Here is a 25,893-nt window from a genome sequence, read left to right on the forward strand (position 1 = left end):
TTTAATGTCCAAGCAAAGCCTCAAACTAAGTGCCTGATTTTCCTGAAATTCCTCATGGTGCAGCTGAACCCATCGCCTTTACCTCTGAGTGCCAGCCATCTGAGTGGTGCACAAGGAGGAAACAACCAAGCTAAGCTTGTGGAGGGCAGGTGGGTGCCTATAGCGGGTGCCTGCAAATCAGCACTGGACCCCTGACTGGGGAAAAGGTGTTTCTCAGTGAAAGACCATGTGCCTGCAAGGGCAAATGCCAGTAGCCATGCACAGCCCCTTCAGCTCATAGCCATGTCTCCTCTTCAGGAAGTGCTCCTTCAACATCCCACCACACAAACAATGAAGAAAGACTCTCGGGTATTTGCCAGTGGGTTGAGGTGGTTGGGTTTTTGGTAACGGGGGGGCTACATAGGGTGGCTTCGGTTAGAAGCTGCTAGAAGTTTCCCCCCCAGTGAAGCCAATGACAGCTGGCTACAGGAAGGACTTCCTGCTCCTTGCCAAGGGAGAGCCAATAATCATGCCTCTGTGATAACATATTTAAGAACAAGCTGTTGGGCAGAAGAATTTTTTTGAGCCGGGGAGAGCTGACCGAAGCTCCCGGGCGGCCCTGCTGCCTGCTCCGCCGTGGGGGGTTGGGGGTGGTTGGCGGTCGACGGCAGCCCGGCCCGGGCCTCTCGGGACCTAGCGGGGAGCAGGCACCAGTGGCCCCTGCAAAGGGGCGGCTGGGGCTGGGGCGTACGGCCCTGCAGAGAGCGGCCCTGCAGCCCCCAGGCCTGCCCCGCGAGCAGCCCGTGCTGGAGCCCATCCTGCCCGAGGAGCCAAACAGCAATGACAGTGCCAAAGCCCCCAAGGTGAACTGCGAGAGGTGGGGGGGAGTGCCCCACGGGCTAGGCCAGGGCAGCAGTGGCCCCTGCCGGCAGGTACTGCCCTCCCTTCCCCCCCGGCCAAGTCGAGCCAGGCCAAGGTGGCCTGCTGCAGTGCAGCCAAGCCCATGCTGGAGCAGATGGATGCATGGAAGAAGGCCATTACCCCCCGTGGAGACAGTAGATATGGAAGAACTACTGCCTGAGGGATGGCCCCACATTGCAGAGGTCTGTCAAGGACTGTTACTCGTGGGAGGGTCCCCACGGAGCAGGGGAAGGACTCAGAGTTATGGCCCTCCCAGTAACCTGTGGTGAGGATCACGGTGAAGCAGGCTGTCGCCCTGTAGCCCATGGAAGAGTGACCTACGGGACAGCAGATTTGGAAGACCTGTTGCCCGAGGGGGTGACTTGTCTCCCTGCCCTGCTGCAGGGGGAAGAGGGAGAACATGGAAGGAAGGAGGGGTGGGTGGAAAGTGTGTTTAAGACTGGTTTATTTCTCACTCTTTAGATCTTATCCTGTTAGTAATAAATTTTAGTATTAACCCCACGCTGAGTTTTTTGTTTGCCTGTGTGACCTCTCCCAGCTCAGAGCGACTTCAGTGGGTGCCTAGAATCCAGCCAAGGTCAACCCACAACAGCCAAGCAGGAAAGTCCCCTCATCCATCAGATCACTTAACCTCCAATTTCCCCACAGAGCCCCTGTCACAGAGGGGAGACACACCAGTCTTTTGGGTGTTCTCGCCCCATGGGGCAGTGGGCTCTGCACAGCTGCAGATGTGCAAAACTGGTACAATTTCATCTGGATACAAACCAGAGAGAAACTCCACAGATAATCCAAAACAATACCAGATAGAGACTGGCCTGCATTTTGGAGCCTCTAAAGAGCATAATTTCATTAAGCATGCAAGATCTAATAAGCACAAAAAGGAAATAACCAGACGCTGCCATAATAGGAAACACACCGAAGTCCTGCCTATATTGGAGCTGTCTGGGAAGTGAGCTATTGTAAGGAACCCAATGTTCAGACACTCTGATATTGTTGACTACCTTAGACAAGCATGGCATATTGGCCAAAAAAAACCAACCAATAAACCAAGTATACTGGTACTGGACTTGAGTTGGTCCTATCTACAGTCAAATTAAACAGATTTGTTCTTCATCATTTTCCAAGTAGCACCGGCATTCTTCATGAGCACTGAATATGTTCTGTTCCAGAAAAGTACTTTCCAAAATATTTCTATTCCTGCTAATGTAGTTTTGGTTCCCTGATCCCAGCCATCCTGTAAATTCATGTGTGTCACAGCACTTTAACTTGTAATACCCTGTTTCATGTCCCTTTTTTCATATTGTGACTATATGTCTTCATGCTAGAGAAATATATTTATATTTTGTGTACCATCTAAGTAAAAAATATATTTTGTGTGCAATCTAAGTAAAAAATTTAAACACTAATGAAAAAACACATCTGAGCAAATAAAATCGTGAAACCATGAAAAAATATTTCCCAGTATTAGCCTGTGTGGATGTGGGAATTTCTAAGTAGAAACAAAGCAGCAAAAATGAAAACATGCTGCCTGAGAGCTGGTGTAGCTCACTGGTAGTCAGCAGAAAGGACATCTTTTACCATTTAGAGATCATGCCGGTTCCATTATTTGTATCTGAAAACTTACTGTGCAGACTATTGGGCATGCAGGGAAATCCAGAGGTAGATACTTATTTCTTTCATGTTCCCTGTGTGAAATAGCAAGGCTCCGTGTATCAAAGCTGCATACAGAAGGCTCATTATGTAAGTGACAACTATAATATTAAACTGAATAGAATGATAATATAATTCAAGAAATCTAATTGCTACTATGCAGGAAATTCATTTTCTAACAATATACAGCAAAAGCTGTCTCAATCACTAAAAAAAATCCACCCCTTATAATTTTCTTTCATTTTCAATTTTATGAAAATGGCCTTAACTCCTTTTGTAGACATCAGCACTTAACTAGTCAATCAATCACCAGAATCAATCACCACACCTGCTGTCTCCATTGTTATTCTTCAAAGAAAAGCATAAGTATAGGAAAACATGTACTGACTGGGATCCACCAGAGGTAAATTAAAAAAAGAAAACAAAACTAAAAAATGTATTCTAATTATTAAAATGAAATACCATTTGAAAGCTGTAAATGAAAATTATTCCATCAGAGGAGAAAGAAAAGTTGCAAAATTTACAAATATAATATGTTAATTCAGTGACAAATAAAAATAATTTGAATGTAATATTTACCTGAAAATAAAAACCCAGCTCTTAATAACGCTTTACGTTCATTATCATCAAAATACCTTGCCAACAAAATTGGTATCATTATTCTTATTTACAGATGGTAAAACTGCAAAGACCTCAGCAATATCAGTGCACAGCTTTGATTTCAGACCTGACCATTGGAACAATAAAGAACAGATCAAAGACCAATTTCTAAATATTCTATAATAACATCAAACATTGAATATAGACCTATATTCCCAAGTTTAATATTTTACTATTCTCACCTCTTAAGAAAGAAAAATCATCTAAGACAAGGAAGGGAAATATAGGAATATTAAATAAATCTTCTACCAGTGTGCAAGTTAGTGCCCTTTCCAGATTCCAGTGACAAATGAGAAGAATCATGACAATCATTAAGGAACTGCGCTAGTCTCTTCATCTGTAGATTTAACACTTCCTTGTAGATATGTCACCATGGATCAGATTCAACTGAAAAATGTAATAATTAACACACAAATCCCTGGAAATGCACAGTGGTTTTCTATTTATTTATGCTAATAAGGCAGAAATTTTCTATGCAAGTGCACCAGCAATTCTCACAGTGCCTCTGACAGGAGTCAGGAGCCAGCATCCCATAGCAGCATATGTCCAAATTATTTAAACAGAACTTGAAATACAAGTGGAGATGACCTCCTATACAGGTGGAATGAAAGCTGGCACAGAACAGAAGGCTGCCCCTCATTTTGGCTTTGCAGGTTATGCTTCAGACAATAACCAAAACAATCCTTGTTTTAGAGCTCGCTTTGTGACATAACTGCACAATCAGTGTTTCACTCTCCAATATTTTACTAGAAAGATCTATCCAGCTCTGTGAGGCAGAGTATGCAAGGGCCTGGGGCTCGGTGTGCCCACAGCAGCATCCAGAGAGGGAGTGTCCCACACTGCGATGAGGTGGCCATTGCAGGCTCCCACAGGGATTGCCGTGCAGGTCCCCATGACCTCCCAGGGCAGGAATTGATGCAGCCATTATCCAATATCATGTACGACTGAGAACAGCATTTGGGATTTCAACCTCAGTGGGCTGCACAGCACCTGATCTTTACTTCATGGTCACAGCAGCAGACTGTGTAGAGAAACAGCATACACAGCACTTTTAAAGTCAATAGCACCTTAGTTTATGAGTCAACACAGATATAAACCAGATTCTTTTACAAAAACCTCCTAAATCTGCTTTTTCTTGAAGGAAATCTTGTTTGTATACCCACATACAAAATAATCTTTTCAAAGTGTACCATGTTTTTTTTTCCACATCCTCACAATGACAAAGATATTTCCCATTAAAAATCCTAAATTCTGTATGGCAATATCACGAATGCTTTACTGCAAGGCATAGTCAGTGGCATGGCACAAGGAATGAACACTTCTGTCATATGTAAAAAGCAGTACCTAAATACCCCAGAAAACATTTCTTGCACCAGCACCAGTTTTCTAAGAGCAGTACATATTGCAAATGGGTTCATTTCAGCATTTTCATGCAATGCAGTAACTTGAGATAAATTTAACACTTCAGAATATCTAAACTGTAATTGCATTTGCCTCTTTGGGATTTACAATAGGCAAAAAACATTACACTGCTCTGGTGACAGGATATGTTACGTGGCAAATCTTTTTTAGCCAGAGTCTTGGTAACTTTACTGAACTACTTTATATTTGCTGTAAACATCACAGCAACAGCACTCCAGGTGCTATCTGCAAATGGGTAATGTGAAGGTGTTTAACATGATTCTTTAGAAATAGCACACTAGGTAGGTGGATCCAACACCAGGCTCCATTTCCCCACAACTCTTCCATCTCTAGTGTGTTGGACCAAAGGGCTGCACATACCATTAAGAAAAAAGGAACAGGTTATAGGAATGTGTCAGTTCCGCTGGAGGATGCACAAAGGTAGTTGGATTTAGACGCATTTTCTTTTCATGTCAGCGAGGGTTCTTATTCAAAAAACAAAACCATGTCTCACTTCCTGATCCTGCTGCTGGGCAGGGTATCCTGCTAAAGGGTGGAGCAGTAAATTGTTCAAGAAAAACTCTGGCTGGCAGCCAGTGGAAATTTCATGTGTTATGGATCACGCTTTATTCTACTGTGATTCATCAGCTTCAACAGCCACTGATGATGGGTGTGTGGCATGTGCCACAGGATATATTTTCTACTACAGTAAAATTTGCCTCCAGAATATTTTGTTCTTTCTAACGTGTTTAGCTGAGGCTTATCTAGAGGCAATAGGAGGTTCTAACAGCAGCCTACAGCTATTTCAAGGGCAGTTGAGACGGAGTAACCTCTTCCTTTAGTAACAAAGATTGAAACATGGGAAAACAAACTGCAATTGGAAATTGAGGCCAGGGATCCAGGTTGGATATTTTGGGGAAAATAAATCCAGCATCTCCATCCTGGAGAAGTTGGAACAGGTTAAATTGTCATCGTTGGAGGTTTTCAGAATGCAGCTACACAAAACTCCAGCTGGCCCAGCGATTGTTCTGTCTTGAGAGGGTTGCTGGACTAAATGCTCTTTCTAGCCAATATTCCTATGACTCCACAATTTTATGTACCCTCAGTCTGTCTGAGGTTCTGATTAGTCTGAGTCTCCAACCTGAGAGACTGTTGTGAACTGTGTCAAAAATCCAGACATGTTTAAACACCTGCAACTGCTACGAGTCACTAAACTGTGCATCACAACATACTAAAAATATAAAATAAAATAAATACATTTTAATATATTTATAAATATATTTATATAAATATGTAAAATCAATAAATATAAAATCAGGGCCTCAGGTGGTAATTTGCAAAGTTTCCAAAACTTTGAACCAGATTAATCAAAATAAATGAGGTGCTGAAATAAAGATGACAGGTAACACTTTGTCCACCTGAAATAATGGAAAAAGCCACAAGCATCTACAAGCATCAGCTTGAATCTGTGAAATTAATTTTCTTCAACCCACCTTGGAGTCAACCTTGTTGCCTTTTACTCTAGATTAAAAGTTGGATTCTATCTCAGCTTCCCTAGCACATACATGTATTTAAAGAGGAAAAATCACCCTCAAACTGAAGCCTTCTCTTATACATTTTTCACACTGATGAGAAAGCACAAGAACAGAAAGGAAGTGTGTTGCTAGTCCACAGAAGAACGTACTGTGATATTATATTAATGAACACAATATTAGCATAAGTTTAGCATAAACACTGGTTCTTATTTTTCTTTTTTATTTAAAATCTATGTTATCTCCTCTTTTATCATGCATTTCCTTATTTTCCAAAGCTGAATGAGGAGATGGAGTAGGAACACCAAGTACATCTTGTTTTGTATTTATGTACATATGCAACTTCATATTCTTTTAAACCCAGTAATCTTATAACTATGTGCCATTGAATGTGCTTTCTACTGCTGAATGGACTTTCTTCAAATGCATGAAGACAGGCGCTATACTGTTCTGAAGTCAACAGGAGTTGCCAATGGATTTAATTTGAAGTCGGATTAGGACTTGAGAAAAGCTTACATATAGAGAACCATGTACTGTAAAAATGTAATCCTTTAGGGGAAAAAAGTCATTTATAAAACCCTTCCTGTGAAGAAAAAAATGCACACTATAGACTTAGGTAATCATTTAACAAGCTCGACAGCTGAAAGTAAATAATTCTTGGGCAAAGTTTCTAGGATGAAAGGTTTGACCTGCGCTTGAATCTAAAAGCAGCAAGCTGATTGACCTTATGATACTGTGGTTTTATTTCAGGAGCTGCCTTCCCTCACCCCTCTCAAGCTTTCTTCTGAATTGCATGAATATTTCATGACTAACTGTGCATACCATGGCAGACAAAGAGCTAATAGATTAGTAATTTGACCTGCTATTTATTTGAGGTGCCCCAAACATGTAAGGAGAGAGACTGATTTTTCTTTAGAACAATCATGAAACGGAATATGGTTGATTCTAGAAACTTTACTTTAGCTGAGGTAATTGCAGTGGGTGGAAGAGGCAAACAGTATGATAAGAATTCACATCTGGGAATGAAAGGAAATCAGTGAGCAATACAGTCAGACATGATAGAACACTGTATCTTAACCACTGCAGTAAAACATTGAACTTCACTGCATTACCTAGAAATTTTGTTTGTTTTGCTTCTGCAAAATTTTAGCAAAGGATTAAAAAAACCCAAAACAAACAAAAAACCCACACCATAAACACTGAAAGAATGAGTGATGTCACGTTTATACCACAGAAGCATAAGAGAGCTCTTCAGTTGCCAATTTTCTTTTCCAGATTAAGAATGCCAGTAAGGATTGATGGGGAAATCTTTTAAATTACATTAAAAAGTTGCCTATAAAGCAATTCTTGGAAATCATGTCTAAAGACTAAATTATGACTGAGGGGTCTTGCTAGTGGAAAGTATAACGCTTTTAGACAAAGCAAAGTGTTTTGGATAACTAACTGAGCATAAAATGGAAACTTCATTCATCCCTTTCTTTCCTGCCCTCAGAACAAGAACCACTAAAGGAGACAAGTAAAGTAGTAGACTGGCATGGAAGGAAAACATTTGACTGTGAAGCTGTTTTTATGCATTAAAAAAGTACACAAATTCATACAAGTACTCTGAAGCAGAAGAGAGCATTTAAATGAGCCAAAAATTATATAAAAAAAAAAAAACGGCCAAAACTAAACGGTGTATCATCCCATTGTGTAGCCAACACCCAAGTAAAACAATTCCTTCACAAGTTCAGATGACTAAAAATTGCCAAAGAGAGTGGCTAGAAAATGCTGCACTGCAACATTTAGAGACACATGTGCATCAGCACAGATGCAGGGTTGATCAGGCAATCTCTAGCTTTAGGTGTGTATTTTCTGCTCAAAGTGACAGGCTCTGACGTTATGATAGCTCCACTTCAGCCTGTTAGTCTTCTTGACTGCTGCAGGCTCTGATTGTTATGTTGTAGCATTTCATTTGAGATAGGGATGTCAGGCACCCACATTCAAAATGTATGCAACTGTGGAACAAGCAAGCATAAAGACTGAAGTTCTGAATTTGGTGAATCTAGTCCACACCTACTTTCATGAAATTTATACAGTTTATTTTCTGGACATTACTGAGGAAAAAAAAATAGTAATGTTTGCCACCTTCAAATAATCCTTCCACAAGTCCTTGACTGATCACTGAGACTCCTTCTCCTCCATCTCTCTGTCCATACCGTGTTTCTTTTGCAAAGCAATATTTGCGTGTTTGTTAAATGAACTTTTGGTAAGCTATGCAATAAAAGCTTTTTTGTTATAATCCAAAACTATGGAAGTAATCTCTGAAGGGTCTTTAATCTTAAAGTGGAAGCGTAGCTTCCCAGATACAGCTGTTGAGGAGGTGAACAGGTTAAGGGCAGGACTGAAACCTGCTGTGAAACTAAACTGCATTACTAGACTTTGGTCTCAAGTACCTCTATTAGCCTACACAAGAAAGTAGCTGAGGGTAGTCGGAAGTAGTAATGGTAAGTAACAAATCTGACATAGTTTGGCTGGTATTTAAAATGTAGCTAAACAAAGAAAAGAGGCAGCTATAGCTCAAATCTCAAACCCCTTTGGTTACTACTGAGGTCAAGCAGAAGGAAGCATGCAGTCCTGAAACTTTCTTCAAATGTGTATAGGGAAGAAATTATAAAAGTCAGAGAGAGCAGGTGCCTGAGTGGGAACTGTTCTGACTCTACCTGGGAATTAACAAATTTATTTTCTGTCTCTTGCCTTACTTACTTCCTGAACGTGGTCAAGTCATTTCACTTCTCCTTCTCTTCTACTTTTGTTATGTAAAACTGGTATTGTACCATCTCTAGTGCATTTTAAAGGCACAGCAGAGTGAAAGCTGGAAGGAAGGAAGCCAAAGAAAGAAAGAAGTCAGACTGACCCACTCAGCAGATTTGTAAAATGGGGGAAGGTAAAGCTATTTATTCCTATGCAAGACTAGGGTGATCCTGTGGCTGGCTGGAGCACAAGCAGTCAGCTCACAGGCACTAACCTGCTGGATGCCTCACCAAACCCATCTCAAATGACAATGCTGCTGTGATTCATTAACATCTCCAAACACAATAAAATAGCCAGGGAGAGTACTAATAAAAAACAAGATTAAGGAAAGCCCTCATTCTCAAACTGTCACAAAACCAAACTTGTATGTCTTGGATGAGGAGTGATTTTTCTCTCTTTGGGCATTAGAGTCTTTAATAAAAACAATACAAGATTTCTGCTGGAGCAAACTACCTCCCTGGACAGAGCAAAATGTCAACATTTTGGGTCATATTTAGAAAACCTAGATGTCTGCCTCAGAACTAGACTATTCACCCTTTTCTGTGGCTAAGGCCAGCAGCATGATACCTCAGCAGCCCTTGGTGTTCAGTGTGCTGTGGGTGACTGCCATAAATCAAGCAGTAGTTCAGCTTTCCCCAGTGCCATTTCACCTTTGACATCAATCCTTTCCTTCTTGCAAAAACTACTGACTTCCACAGTTTCTGTAAGAAAAGGTCTGAGTAAACAGCAAGTTCCTTCTTAGCCCCAAGGTTTCTCTTTAGCCTCTCTCTTGAATTGTAACATTTGGCACTTCATCTTTCAAATGTTTTTACCAATGTCTCTTCTACACCTGCTGAATGGTCTGTGGTCTTGACTACAGGAACACATCATTAAGCCAGATTCATTTTAGTTGTTAAAAAATATTGAAGACTTTGTACATCCAAACTTCCAGTGCTTCTCAAAAAAACCCCGAACAGATCAGCTATTCAGAGTGCATTGCTTCACTAAGCAGTTCTCACTGAAATCCAGGACAGCAATGGCTTTGTGCTACAGTAAGTCACAAGAAGGTTTCTACATTTTCTCAACACAGGAATAGATTTGAACTGCAACTGAAATCTCTACTGACAAGATAATTGTTTCATTATATAAATGAACCTACATCAGATTATAGCAGCAGTAGCCACAATAATAACATCACGATAAATAATAATTAATCCAAACACTTCCACAGTCTCCTTCAGCTGCCAGCCTCAAAGCATTTTACAGGAGGAAAATTGAGGTGCTGCAGTGAACACCACTTGTTCAACACGGAGCAGTTGTAGGTCTCAGACATTTCACAGCTACTCCCTAACTTTCTCATTTTCTCTAATGGGTCATTATACACCTTACAAACAATTTGGAAGTTTAATAGTGCTTTTGGCTTTAGTAACTTCAAAGGCTTCAAAAGATCTGTCACGTACCAAAGGGGCATTCAATATCTCAGACCTCAGGACCAGCTGATGTTTAAGTCCTGCTGATGAGAGGAATTTATAGAGGTATGTAATAAGTCAGCCATGTATTAAAGAACAAGGTCTACTCTTTGGTTCTCAGCTATTAAGCACTAAATAAAAATTAACGCATAATGGTAAAACACCTATCTTGGCCGTGCTTCCAATTCCTGCTCCAAAGAGCCTGGAAAACTGTTAAGAGCAATTCAAGTGAAGAGAGTGAGAGGAGTACTCCACAAAGTGACCCAGCCATTTTCTTGCCTTTGATCACTCTCACTTCTATTGTTCTGCAAATATGATTGCATCAACTTGCCTTTTATCTTCTTCTATTTAATCTGCACTAATGTGCCTGCAACATAGCTGAAGCAAAGTCACAGTCTACATGTGGATTCTAGATCACCTTGAAATATTGCATTAGCATTGATTTCCAAAAGCAGATCTTAATAATGGCAGCAACAAACAGACACAGAAGACATTTTCCCAGCAACTAACAAATTTTGCAGCTCAGTTTCAGTGCAGAGATCTACCAGAAGGATAAAGGCACTCTAGTCTACATTCTTTATCCTATCTCCTACTCACTTCCAAGCACTGGTATTACTCATGTTATTAACACTGTATTTAATTTACTTTCTGGTAAGAGAGAACAGTCTAAGGCAGTACAACAGAGGAACAGAAGGAGATGAACAGTGCAGGGGGTAAGAAGAAACACTGAAATATTTCCTGTGGTTGCAACACACAACCAGCAACTCTTCTTTCAAGAGCACCTGTAGTTCAGGAAGCACCCTTCATTTCCACCGTGTGACACACGGGGTCATGAGGACATACACCAGTGCAAAGAAATAAGTCCATGAAATTTGTATCAACCTGGAGGGAAGCAGAGCTGCAGTTTTACTCAGACATGCAAAGAAAGTTTTACATTGTTGAGATTTTTCTTTGGGGTTGTGGAGTGTTGCCAAAATAACCTCAGATTGGGCCACTACCTACCCAACATTGCTCCAGAGCTCAAGAACTCTGCAGACAGTTTTTGTATTCTGGCAAAGGCAACATGATGCAATAGGCTGAGCTGGGCAGAAGACAAAGGTACCTTGAGAATCAGCTGAATTGTGAAATGTCATGAACCCCATTGTTTCTTAAATTTTGGCCTCTCAGTATATGTGCATAACAAAATGTGCAAGCCTGTATTTACACACAGTTACAAAAAATCTCATATAAAATATTTCACTATATATACTTCTTTCCCTGCAAGAGAACAGTGACAAAGCATGTGGCAGACATGAACAGTACCACTTCATTTACTACTGCAGGATGATTAAACACAGCAGCGATGAACACACAATAAGAGCCTATACAATAGAAGAGACAACTTCAGCAAGTTGGCATATTTTATAGTATTCAGAACAGCAATCTTTCACACAAATAGCAATGCTCAAGGTTTCCAACAGCTGATGTCCACTTTCAAAGTATCAGGAGACATAGCATTTTCCTAAGGGTCAAAATTCTTATTTTCCCTATTCATTCCCACTCAGAGCAGTAGTCAGAAAAGATCAGTCTTTCAAGTAGCCCAATCCCAAAAAGGTTTGGATTGGAAGGGAACTTAAGGATCATCTAGTTCCAATCCCCCTTGCCATGGACAGGGACACCTTCCATTAGACCAGGTTGCTCCAAGCCCCATTCAACCTGGCCTTGAACACTTCCAGGGATTGGACAGCCACAATTTATCTGGGCAACTTGTTTCAGTGTCTCACCACCCTCACAGTAAAGAATTTATTCCTAATACCTAGTCTAAACATACTCTCAGTTTAGAGCCATTGCCCTTGTTCCGTCACTACATGCCCTTCTAAAAAGTTCCTCTTCAGTTTTCTTGTAGGTCCTCTTTAGGGCTGGAAGGTGCTCCAAGGTCTCCCCAGAGCCACCTCTTTTCCAGGCTGAACAAGCCCAGCTCTCTCAGCCTGTCTTCATAGCAGAGGTGCTCCAGCCCCCTCATCATCTTCGTGATCTCCTCTGGACTCGCTCCAGCAGGTTCATGTTCATCTTATATTGGGGCCCTCAGAGTTGCATGCAGTACCCCAAGTGGGGTGTCACAAGAGCAGAGTGGGAGAATCACCTCCTTTGACCTGTTAGTCATGCAGCCCAGGACACAGCTGGCTTTTGGGGCTGCAAGTGCACATTGCTGGTCATGAGCTTCTTGTCCACTAACACCCCCAAGTCCTTCTCCTCAGGGCTGTTCTCTCTCCCGTCTCAGCCCAGCCTGTGTTTGTGCTTGGAGTTGCCCTGACCCAGGTGCAGGTCCTTGCACTTGGCCTTGCTGAACTTCAAGAGGTTCACACAGTCCCACCTCTCAAGCCTTTTAAGGTCCCTCCGGATGACATTCCCTCCCTCCTTCGTGTTGACTGCACCACACAGCTTGGTGTCATCAGCAAACTTGGTGAGGGTGCCCTCAATCCCACTTTCCATGTCCCCAACAGAGATGTTAAACCCCAATTGTCTCAATACCAACCTCTAAGAAACACTACTCATCACTGACTCCACTTGGACATCAAGCCATTGACCACAATTCTTTAAGTGTAATCACCCAGCCAATTTCTTATCCACCAAGTGGTCCATCAATAAAATCCAGGCCTCTGCAGTTTAGAGACAAGGATGTCATTCTGGACAGTATCAAATGCTTTAAACAAGTTCAGATAGATGACATCAGTCCCTCCTCTCTTATCCGACAATGCTGTCACCTCACCGTAGAAGGTCACCAAATTTGTCAGGCATGATTTGCCCTTAGTGAAGCCACGTTGTCTGTTACCAATCACCTCCTTATTTTCCATGTGCCTTAGCACAGTTTCCATGAGAATCTGCTTCATGTACTTACTGGGCACTGAGGAGAGATTGTCCATCCTGTAGTCCCTGAGGTCTTCCTTTTTCTCCCTTTTTAAAATAGAGGTTATGTGTCCCTATTTCCATGACATTTTTTTCAAATATGTAGAAAAGGCAAAAAAGGACAAAATTGAAATGTTATTTCCTGCACATTTACTGTATCATTACATTCAGCCTTAGCATTCAGTAGAGGTGCTTAGTGTCAAGGAAACAATTATAAAGCCATGCCTGAGAATATATCAGACCTGTTCCTTCTATCAAGTCACAGCATCTTTATGACACCCTTTCAGAAGGGCATCCTCAACTTCCTTTGGTAATTTCTTACCCTACATTAAAAACGTCCATTTCCCCCAAGGACAGCCTGATGCTGAGTTTGGAGAACATAATGAAATCATTATGGTTTGTGTAGTACTTACACTTGCATAAAAAATTCACTTCCTTTTAAACACATACAATGTCAGTTAAAACTCCTCTTCTGTATATGAAAGGTGTAGATGAAATATGTACTGATGCTCAAGAACAATTCATCTCATTAGCTCTCCAAGCACAGTGCACTGCAGTTTGTCATTATCCAATGCGTTCCTTGCAAACCACTGGGTAGGGGATATGACAATCCCTGAGGCTGCATTGCAGAGAAATATTATCAACATCCAAACAATACCAGATACAGGGTATTGCCCAAAACTATTTGTCCCTGGCATCTCCTTTAGTGGGAGAAATGGAGGGCAAATGGAACAAACAAACAAAAAACCCCCACTGGTGAAGCACAGGAGTATTACCTTTGAGTTAATTTATTGATAAAAGCCACTTACGAGACACATCTCTGCCTCGTCTAGGGCCACAATCCAATAGATAGGATATCTTAGGAGGAGTCATGCACCAACACATTACAATGTGAGTTTCTTGGCATTAACAGGGAGTTCAACAAAACAGTAACAGCAAGAGAAAAAATAAGTTATTAATGTAGTTCATAAACATTTTATTATTACTTTTTTCCAACTGTAACTGTTCTAAATATGGAAAAGTTTTACCTGTTGTACAAGAGGTGTTTCTGAAATGAGGCCCATGGACTCTTCGTATATACATGAAAAGTGATGACGATAACCACAGCATTGACCAGGACTCCTTGACGCTGCAGTGGCAACAAGATTTCTTGCAGATGAGTCCGGAATAGATTCAGGAAATGGACATTCAGGGACTGAAGCTATTAACTTGACTCCAGAGAGTTCTGTGGCTGTGTGTTGCAGAATAATTCCTCCTCTAGCCCTACCTGCTACTGTGAACTGGACAAACACCCTCGGCAGGACTCATTCTAAATGTGCCATTTCACTGTCCAAAAATCTGGAAACTTGCAGAGCTTTTCGCTGTATATCAATTGCCTAGGAGCTGGCGTATAGAGGAGTCCACCAGCACTGCAACAGGACATTAATTCCAGTGCTTTTGTCAAAGGAATGACAAACAGCTGGACTTCCTGAGTAACCTTGAATAAACTACATTCTCCCATCCCTCAGCTGTCATGCAGGATAGCACATCCTCCACTTGTAGGGGTGTTCCAAATACTAAGATACTGACAGCCTCACATGGCCAAGCATAAATGTCGTGGGAGCATCACAGACTATCCTACTGCTATGTGCACAACACAGTACTTAATTGTAAACTACCCTTCTTTCTACCTTCTTTCAGTCTACCCTTGATAAATACCCTACTGCTATTTATCAATCCAGTCTCATTTTTGTCTATTTATTCTGCCACTTTCTGCTGTGCTTCTGTATATAATCAAGCCATAAACATGTTTTACTTTGTTTTAAATTTTGTTTAATAATTGTTTCCTGAGTAGCTTTAAACAAAACAAATCACACACACAGAGACACGTATACAAAAATAAACTACTGCTAACTCTAATTATTTTTTAAAGGACTGTTCAGTTACTAAATGTAAGTAAAATTGCAGAAGAAACCCAAACATCACAAGGTACAGAAACTGTGCCTCTCTGGCACAGGGGACACCCACCTTTGACCTACATTTCCTACCAACAGGAGAGTATTCTTCCCTCATGCAATGTATTTGTGAAATCCTCAGGCATCTTAAAGTGCTGGAGGTTGAGGGAGAAGGACAAGCTAGAGTGAAAGAAGTGACCCACAAATCCGTAACACGTTACACAGTAAGTCAAGCAGATACAAATAACAACCACATCCTGCTTCCTGAGAGCCTTGCCCACATATTGAGCCTCCAAGGAAGGCCTGCAGCGCAGCAAGGCAAGTGCAGGAGGCTGAGGATGAGCCGCCTCAGGGCTGGATGTTATTGGCATTATAGACTGACAGGCAAGCTTGTCAGGAGACAATTCATTCTCTTAAAGCTTGAACCATTCACAACACAAAAGAAGAAGGATGGTTTCAGGACAATTTTTTCAAATGGCCATAATAGTTCTTCCCTCTCAGTGTTTTTTTGGGCTAACAGGTCAGTCTCTCTCTTGAGCATTGCAAATCACTTGCTCATTGCTGGTAGAAGTTAATACCATTTCCATAGACATCTGTGACCCCAAGATTTCTCCCCTTGCTCTTTCGTGACACTAGGGGCACAGGAAGAGGATTTCCTAACATTGAGCCAGAAAAATAGAAACTGAAGCCAAACAGAAAATCAAACTCTGATCTCCCTTCCCCTGCCCATCTTTTGCCTTTTCATTCTTTAATTAGTAAGGACAGCCAAAATAGACCTTTTCCTTGTTTTAATTTGCTTATTTATTTGTTTCTGACAGAAGAAATTTGTCCTTCCTGCAGGAGAACCAACTCCACTCTTCTATAAATAAAATCCACTTGTGTAGATGGAAGTTCTTTTGAGAAGTTTCCCAACACAACTAATTTTAAAAATGGAAGGCTAGAAGAGCCAGAAGCAAAACTTTTTTTGTCTCACAAAGGTATTGAGGAGCAAAAACATTTATTTGGATAAGTTTTCAAAGGAACATCTAGGGAATGTGAAGCTACTACTTATTTTATGTGAAGCACAGTAGTTGACAAGCAGAGGGTTAAACCTATCAGTAATCTGGAAAAACAGAGTAAAGATAAATTTCCTGAAGTGCACAGTAAGGCATTGTTATCCAAACATTGTTCTTTCTTAAAGAAATGCTCACATACAAAAATGTATCACCTATTCCTGTAAGCAGGTTTCAACACTGAACAGCCTGGTGATCTACAGATGCCTGGGTTAGAGAAGAGAAAGAGCACAGACGGCTCTTGTTAGCACTATGGAAGGGTTTGGCAGAAGACCTGAGAAGACAGGGAAGCTGCTAAGGATAAGCTGAATGTACTGGCAGCTCTTTCATACCATATCTAAATAGGACTAATTCACAATTGTAGTTCACAAGTCCGTACAAACTCTCGAATTTCACAGAAATGTTTAGTATCTTAGCATTTTAATTATATAGTCCTGATTTTAAAACTTGACTTTGTATTTCACAGGAAAAAAAGAAAATTATTCATTTCCAATAACAATTGTGCACACAAAAAAACATATACATGTCTCTGTCTCATGGCAATCATACATTACAGAACGTAAATAAAAAACAGAAATCGGTGTCAGGCACACGAAAAAGGTATTCACAGTGAAACAAAAAGAAAATTAATGTCTCTCAGTCTATGGTCTGATTATAGGTTTGCCATGATTGTTTTTTCCCCCTGGGAGATTATGTCTCTCAGGAGGTGACATCCACTTAAGGGACAATGAACCACTATTTATATAAATGTCCATCAAGGAAGCTCTCTAAACAGTTGCAAATATTGACCTGCATGCAGCAGATTAGTTTGGCTTCACTGTCATCAGGACATATTGTAGACAGCTATTGTGGAATGGCAGATCTTTTACATTCATACTTGACACATCACGTTTCCATCAACAACAAAAGAAGCATTTAACAGTAACTTTATTTCTCTAACAAAGGTATATGCCTTCCTAATAATGTAAAGACAAGCAAGACTTTTTCTAAAAAATACTAATATATTTTTGGCCATAATACTAGACATTACCTAGGTAAATAGTACCATCCCAGGCTAACAAAAGGTTCCTGCTTTCTCTCCACAAGGAATATCTACAATAGACTCCGAAACACAGATCTTTGTTGTACTATAACCAGTCAAATGTGAGGTGACATCAAGGCCTATGATGCACAGAAGCATTTTCCTCAGTTGCAAGAGCTACTTCAGTGTGGGGTTTGTTTGTTTTTATTAATACAGGAAGTCCTTGAATTCAACTGCAAAGCAACTACAAAAGTCTCAAATTTAACTTAAGAAAGTGTCTCATGTCAATCCTTGAAGCAGGGCAAATTAGCACTGAGTTAGGAGCATTCTGCTGCTGCCTCTGAGGTAAAGATCACAAACTCTGCCATCTCCTCACCTTCGCAGCTTTCCTATTGAAGTTTTACAATCCTGGGACAAACAAACATTTGTCATTGTCATAAGACAGGCAGGACAGCAGTATTTGGAACAGAATGCAGAAGAATAACTAATACCTAATTTTCAGAATAATCAAGTAGGTACTGTTTCTTTGATCTCTGTACAGTTTTGGATGCTCTACACCTGAAAACTAGACCATGAGAGGAACTCAGACAGCAAAAGCAGGTGATCACTGTCTTACTCCCGCTTAGCCACACCCTTTTTGGGTCTAGTAGTTCTAGCATTATACTCTTAAGTGGCACCATATTCATATTCCCATCTGAGATTTAAAGGAAGAGAGAGAGACCGTGTGTGTGTCTGTGTATACTAGCATAAAACAGGAGGATGTAGCAGCAGGAAACTGATAACCAAAATTTTTTTCTTCTGAAATGCATTTGGATCCGTTATCAGGACTTGATTTTGAACAAGTTTCAGAGATGTAAATCCTTGCTTTATTCTATTTTGATGCACCCTTTCAAGTGTTCCAGCAGGAGAGAAGCAAAGTTGTTGTGAAGCAGGATAATTAGGGACTTACACTGTAATTGTTAAGAGCATTGAGCACAAAGGCAATACTAAGACAAGCTGCCTGAAGCTTTTTTGGCCGTGGGAAGTGGCGTTACCAAGGTAATCACTTTCAAACTGTCCAGCAAGACTGCTGGGGAACTCTGTACTGAGAGGGATCTGTAAGCCAAAGCATACTTCCTGTAAAAAAGAACACAGGCATTCACTGATAATTTGTAGGACTTCCATGTTTTGTCTTCTATATGTATTTCTAACTCGTTGAAAATTGGAAAGCTGAGCTCATTGTGAACATTTAAGATGTTTCCTATCACATCCTGAATCTTGCAGTTGATTTGAAAATCAGATGGTGTAAAGGAAAGTGACTTGTGAATCACTGGGATACGAACCAAAGTAGATACAGAGAGGTTGGGTATGGCCTATATATACATTCTCAGGGATTAAAATGCAAGGCACCACACTTTTCCCACATTGCAGACAAATAAATTTGTAGTACTTGTGCTTTCCTTCACTGGCCCCTTGTAGCAGCTCCCTAGTGCCAGTACTACTGTGTTTGCTTCAGGAATGCAGCCCATCACTCAGCTGTGCTGCCCCTCCATGTGACAAGAATTCGAGCCTGACAGCTACTGAACTTAACTTGAGATCCATACAAGGCTGTGCTTTTAATTCTGGAGATCCACAGAGAAGCGTCTGGTCTTCACCAAGATAGCAGCTGTTACACTAATCTGAGGCCTCACTGTGCTAATTGCTGCATGAACAAGTCACAGTAGAGTTAACTCCTGTCCCACACTACCTAGGTGTTAGATTATCCTGCTACAGAAAGTGGAGAAAACCGCACACAGATGGAAGGAGGTGACACGAAAGGAAGGGTGACAGCAACAACTCAAGGGCAGAGGTAGATTTCCTGATCAGTGGCAAACGAAGAGAGGGCCGGTGTTGCAGTAGTGGCCCTGTGCTTTTCACACGGTGTCATGGCACGACCCCTGCCTGCTGGGGGACAAGCATCTGAGTACTGCAAGGGACACCAGAGCCTAGAAATTCCCCAGCTGCTCCAGCATCCCGACTGCCCTTCCCCAGAAGGAGCAGGAAGGGGTTTCTGCATATGGTGTTAATGTGCCTCCTCTTTGCGCTTTCTACTTTCACATAACTATCACACTCATCCCAAGGTATGAAAACAAACAAACAAAAAACCCAGAGGGAGAAGATGCAGTCTCATTTTAGACAATATTTAGATTCATCCATTTTATGTGAATCAAGTCATGCCACAAAACTATCTCAGAGCCACTTAAAAGGTTTTCAGTTCATTAATGCAAGTTGTCAGACATCCCATTTGCACAGAGCCTATGGATACAGTTTTAAATAAAGGTGGAAAGCTCTCCAACATTTTTTCTCCTTAACGCCCTGTATTCAAAGCTAGAAGTAACTCTCTTTATGTATACAATTTTATCTGTATTTCTATGCTCAGGCAGCACAAGACATTGGTCACAGTATGTATTTTCTCAAGCTTATGTATCTCAGCCTCAACAAGCTTGTGTATCCCAACCCTTTACCTCAACACTAGAAAGTATCTAGTAAACAGCTTCTCAGAATTTTCTCATCATAACCAAATGTAAACCAACCATGAAAGCAGGGAAGCATATTTTAGAGCTAAGAAGCCTTTGTTAAGGACATAAAAGTTGCTATAACCTCTCTCTTCCCAAATTTATACAGCTGTAAATTTAGCACCCCAAATAATCTCAACTGCCTCTATATCAAGGGATACTACTGTACTTCCAGCATTTTTCCCCATCAGTTCTTTAGATGTTTACATTAAAAAAAAAAAATCACTAGAACGTGATGAAGCATTAAAGGTATTTAAAAGCCACTTGTATGTCTTCTCTTCCCACCTTCAAAATTCTCTGTGGTTTTGAGGGGGTTGAGGGTGGTGGTGGTTTTCTTAGTAGGAATGAGTTGAATATAGTTCCTTTTCATACTTAAAGGGTCCAACTCTATCAGATTTCAAGCACAGCTGAGACAAGACAGCCTGTAAAATTGTAAGCAGTCTTCATTCCTTATTGACATCTTTCTTGAAAAATGGTAACCTTTAACCTTGCAACATTATTTCTCTGGGGGCTAATTAAATGAAAAGTCTGCTTTGGTCAATGGTAATTATAGCTGCAGACCTCATGGTAACCTTTAGTTTGTATATTCTGCCTTGCATACAATGCCAATTAAATGGTTGACTGTCGTTCCTTAGGTTCATCTAAAATTACATTATCTTAGAAGATAAAATACTGATTATGTAATTTATAATATGTCTCTTCAAACTGCAGTACCCAACCAAGATTTATTTCTTCCAAGTCAAGAAAGGTTAAAAGAAAAAAAATATCTAAAACTTAATTTGTAAAATACCTTTAAAATAGAGGAAACCCAGGTTTAAGACATAGGGTGGTTTGGGGTTTTTTTCTTCCCTTCATAGATGGATTGTTTGGATTAGAGTGTTGGGTTTTTTTCTGTTGTTAACAGGGGCTTGGTGGGTTTGGTTTGTTTGTTTTTAACTTCCTGCTATTTACCTCATTTTCTCTGTATCTCTTCTGTGTTTATCTCTTCCCCTGTTGCTCCTGCTAAGCTGAATCTCTCTGAGGTTCAGAAAAGCACTGATCTTTCAAATACACAGGATAAACAGTGTCTCAGGCCATATAATATCCCTCTGTCTTGTCATCAGTGTTGTCAAATATATTAACATTTTAAGAAAAACTTATTTGCAAATTTGTGCCAGAGACAAATTGAAGAACTTGCTTATGCAAAGAAATTGCTAAAGAGTAACCCAAGGCATCACCTTACAAAGCATCAATTTACTGACCTCTGCCTTTCCAGGTAGGAAAGCCTAGAAAATTTGTATCTGCTTTGCTCTTCCTATTAGTTTTACAGCAGTGAAGTAGTGGGGGTTGATAACACATTTCTTCCAGCCGTTTCTAATAGGAAAACAAAGTGAGGACCACAGTTTCTCTAACAGCTTCACTTGATAGTGATTTGAGTACCTGTTTCAAATTTCTCATTGAAAGTATTTGTTCTTTACTATTTAATAACAATTCTTCAAAGATAAAGCAGATTTTAGTTTGTGGTTAATTTTATTAGGCTCTGCTCAACTGTTAGAGACTTTAATACCATTAGATTTCTACTCCATTCCCCACTGTGCACAAAGAAATACAGTGCTTTACAAAAAAAACCACTTGTAAATCAAGACAGGAGTCAGAGCAAAGGGAGCATCATTGCAGCACATGGTCCTTTTTTTCAGTGTCTCATCACTCCATATTTGCCACTCTCATATGGATTTTCTGTTGCTTTCAGTTAAACTTGTTTCTGTTGGCTTACCATTTAAAAAAAATCCTTTCCACATACCTGTCCAGTAATGCCCTTTGCCTAGTTGCTCTTCTGTTACTGTTTCAAATCAGGATAATTACACAGCATGACTTCTGTCAGCCTAGATCAGCTTCCATCCAGAATACCTTTTTTGATACTCTTTTACCTCCACTCATTACTATAATTTTATGTTTTAGGAATTTTAAAGTCTTTTAAGTAGCACAATATCACATAAGTTAATGAAAGTTATAGTGACAATCAAAACCAGTGTAAAATGTCAAAAATATTTTAAAAGCAGGTATTTGACCATACAACACTCTTAGCCAAATGTAAGCATGAACATGACGACATCTTTTCCATTGAAAAAAGTACCCCATTGTTTTAAATTCAAGGTTATGGTTTCTTCTTAACACTCACCCTCCCCCAAACCCATGTTCAATGCTTCAGCACCTTTATCATTAACACAGAACACAAGTGAATCTCCAAAATTTCCTGAAGTGCTGAGATGAAAACACACTATATATACTGTTTTTTTAGTTCAACTATCTGAGGGAAAGACCAGACACTTACTCATAGTGGATGTATGGAGTAGTTCATCACTAAATAATAGAAGGGCGTTTTCTGTTCACTTTTACTCTACTACAGTCCATCAATTTTTATTGATTTCATCTCTTTGCTAACAGAACTTGAAAATTACAATGAAAAGATTCTGCTAACAGATTCTTTGCTTTGCTACACGCTGTTTTGACTAATAAAATATTGGGCAAACACAGACAACTACAGCACTTTTAAAGACAGATTTCTGTTTTCCATCATATGGTGTTTTTAAACACTTGCCAAGCTCAACTGTGAAAGATACAGTCATATTTACAGAAGTGCTGTAAGTGTCGAAGATACAGCCTTTACACTGTACTACTACTTGACCCTCATCATTAACCACTATATCCTACTGGTGCCAATGTTCTCCAGAATTGGATGTTTTTTAATTTTACAATCCTTTGTATCTTGCAATACATCATTGTATGGCACATTCATAATGGCAAAGCACTTCTCACCCCAGTTACGTTAATCATCAGTATGTTTAGTCCTGATCACACATATATACATAATTAAAATAAATCATGCCTTTCAACTTCCAACATAAGACAAATTATCATTAAATCAACTGCATTTATATTTCATATGTATATTTCAGTGGAACCATCATGAGTAAATATGCAAACCAGAGTAATCTCTTGTTAATAATCACATTAGTTTTAAAGGTATTTGAGCAAATGATTTCCCATATATTTATACAGATATTTCCAAGGGCTTGGTACTAATCTCCTAACACTGCTCAGAAAAGCTGACATCAAATGACATAATTTCCCAGAGAGCAACACCACTTGTATGACCACAGCAATAAGGATCACCATAAGCCATGTGATCATTAGGAAGCCCCAGCTGAGAGCAGACTAACAAGCACTGTCACCACAGCAGGGGCTGGGATGGGGACAGGAGTCCCCACAGCCTCTGCGGTGACCACCACATTCACTCCCTCTCTTCAGCACAACTCTGTCAAGCACAGGATAAAGATTCTCAAATTCAACCCATGCAACAGGAACTGGAGCATGCATTATGCTAATTTAGAAACTGGTATTTTAGCACAAACACAGGAACATCACTGAGTGAAAAGGCATGTTGTACTGGAGTGGTCAATGAGCCCCTGAATCACAATGGCAGTGACAGAGAGGTCATCGCTTTGGAAGTCCTCATGGATTCTGGTTTCCTCCCAGTCCTTTAAAGAGTTTATAGGTTTATTAGGAGGTTCCCCTTCCATTCTCTTCATTAAAATTATCTTATCATCAGCAATATACTTTTCTATAAAAAAGGTTTACTTGTTAAAATATAGAATAAGAAAGTGCTTTGATGCCACTAAGAGTGGACACAGAAAAATTACATCAGCATCACTAAAATGGAAAGTATATTTCCTCAAAAATATGATGGCTAAAATTTTTACTCCTTCATTCAAATAAAAATATCATAGCATACATTAAGAGTTAGAAAACTGAGATCTTAATAGAAGAACCCACTAAAAACTTTTGAAGAAAATACACTCTCAATCAAAGAAAAAAAAAGAAGCACTAATGGCGATATTTACTGCATTTTTTTTCTCCATTTCTCCACCTTTCCTTTGGCAGCAACTCTATAAAGAGTGGAGAAAACTTGGAAATATTTTATATCACTTCATGTCTGGATAAATACAATTGTCTCTTATGAAAAGTGAAATGCACATGCATCAACTGGCTGACATCACTGCAACTATGACAAAGCGACTACTTCTCTGCATTAACACCAGAGCAGGACCTCCAGAGATACTTTTGAGCCTGTCCTATCGTGTGGGACTTGACCATAAGGTTCTCAAGATACAAATCTTGAAGCTTTCTAAGCACACATTAGTTGACAAGAGGTAAAACATCACATTTTGGTTACTACTAAAACAGTATGTTGTTCCATGAGCCACTGGAAACGTGATGCCTGGTTTCCTATAGACATGTCCCAGATTTTTTAACCCACTTATCTCCAAGCACTCTGTTCAGCCAGACAAGTGACATATGGGTCATGATGTTTTCACAGCTACATGTGTGCCGGCTGACCGGCCGGTGCAGGATGTGTGTGCTCATTGACCAGCTGGCTGATGCCCAGCAGAGGCACCTGGGAGCCAAGATGTAGCTGCCTTTTCTCAGCAGGGAGCATTAATGAGGCTGTTCTCTTTTACCCAGCTGCTGAATTTCGTTAAATTTGTAGGAACTCAGATATATTTGAGACATCTCATTTACACGGTAAATTTCGCAGCCAAAGAGAAACACACAGTGTCTGATAGACACCACAGTGCAAACACACATGTTTCTTTGCTGTTGCAAACCTGGTTGTATATAAACCACCAGGGTTCACCACACACTTCTAGCTAATTTTAACTTTTTTTTCCTCTTGTATAATTTTTGCTTTCATTAGTCTCTCAAATACTACCCATTCTCACTAATGTTGTCCTACTACTTTTCCATGTCTTGAAACCCTTCTTCCCCTGCTTAGAAGGTATTTCTAAGCCCAGTTGAACCAGGCTTTAGAAGTAAGTAGCAATGAGACAGTAGAAATACTTTAAAAATATACAGTTAACAGAGGTGTAGTAATATACATCACATTTAAATGTTTTAAATAGAAGGACTTATACATATATAAAATTTATATGTATTTTCAAGCAAGGTAGAGAGAAATACCTGTTAATCATGCCACTGTTCAATAACAAATCCTGCATCTACTTGTGTGTTTGTTATCCTACCACATTGACCATTCATATGGCTACAGCTCTTTAGCACTACAGTATTACCTGCACTGAACAGCACCAACACAGAACAACCTTGTGCCCAGCTACCAAGTGTTCTGGGGGAAGAGTTGTCAGCATTTCAAGTTCTCTCAACATGACACAGGACAGCCTTAGCACAGTCTGCCAGTACTGGAAGCTTCTTTCTAGCCCTCATCTGCCAAGGTGCAGTTTATATATACTTTTGGAAATAAACACCCTAGATTTTAAGCTCATCATATAAACCTAAATACTATCTCGGTTTCATGCCTACTACACAGTAGGTGTTTCCATAACATAAAATGTTTCTCATATTTTCAGTAAATGCAGTCAAGCATAAATTTCCAGGATTGTACAAATAAGGGTGACTCTCTAGAGCTAATAAGAAGCAAAACAAGGGCTGACATACAAAAAATTATTTTGTTATTCAAATGTATAGTGTAACTGAATGCAACTGCTAGACTGTTTCTAACAACCTGGACAACTGCAATAAAACTAAAAGTGCAGTTTTATAAAAAATCTGTATGAAGATATGTGTGAGATGTCATACAATGGCATACAGTATTTATAGGAATATTATGATCAAGCCACTTTAAAAAGATGGCAGAATGTCTAGATTATTTTTTTAAATTACTAGGTCCAAACTCTTTTCAGAACAGGTACTACTCTTATATCCCCACTGTATAAATGACTCAATTCTCTCACCTCAGAGGAGGAAGACAGTACTCCTAGCCATTAATTCTATAATGTACACAGTATCTCCTGGACTGGGGTTATGACAGTTCCATGAAAACACAGGCTCGGCTACCAGCAAAAACCCATTCAGTTATTAAGAACAGGACAGTGAGCAAAAGCAAACAATGTTATGCTGTTGAATAAATCCATACTTTTTCAGACCTTGAGTGCAGTTCAGACTAGTCCATTTATTTCATTAAGTGAAAGGTTCAGAGGAGACAGCAAGGGAGAACAAAGGTATGGGTCAGCTGGGCAGGTTATGATTG

The 25,893-nt window shown here is 40.0% G+C and overlaps 1 protein-coding gene across 2 annotated transcripts in view; it reads right to left on the minus strand.

Annotated features, from left to right (window-relative positions):
• Positions 1-21,072, minus strand: part of ITGA6 (integrin subunit alpha 6) — a 105,273-nt gene extending 84,201 nt beyond the window's left edge. The window contains exon 1 of one of the 2 annotated variants that reach the window (XM_027678554.1): positions 21,053-21,072. The gene's annotated coding sequence lies outside the window, so the exon portion shown is untranslated. The remainder of the gene's footprint in view (positions 1-21,052) is intronic. The other variant, XM_027678552.1, reaches the window with a different exon arrangement.
• Positions 21,073-25,893: the final 4,821 nt, after the last annotated feature.

The sequence above is a fragment of the Neopelma chrysocephalum genome, unplaced genomic scaffold (assembly GCF_003984885.1).
Source record: "Neopelma chrysocephalum unplaced genomic scaffold, ASM398488v2 Primary Assembly neopelma1_44, whole genome shotgun sequence".
Classification (NCBI taxonomy): Eukaryota; Metazoa; Chordata; class Aves; order Passeriformes; family Pipridae; genus Neopelma; species Neopelma chrysocephalum.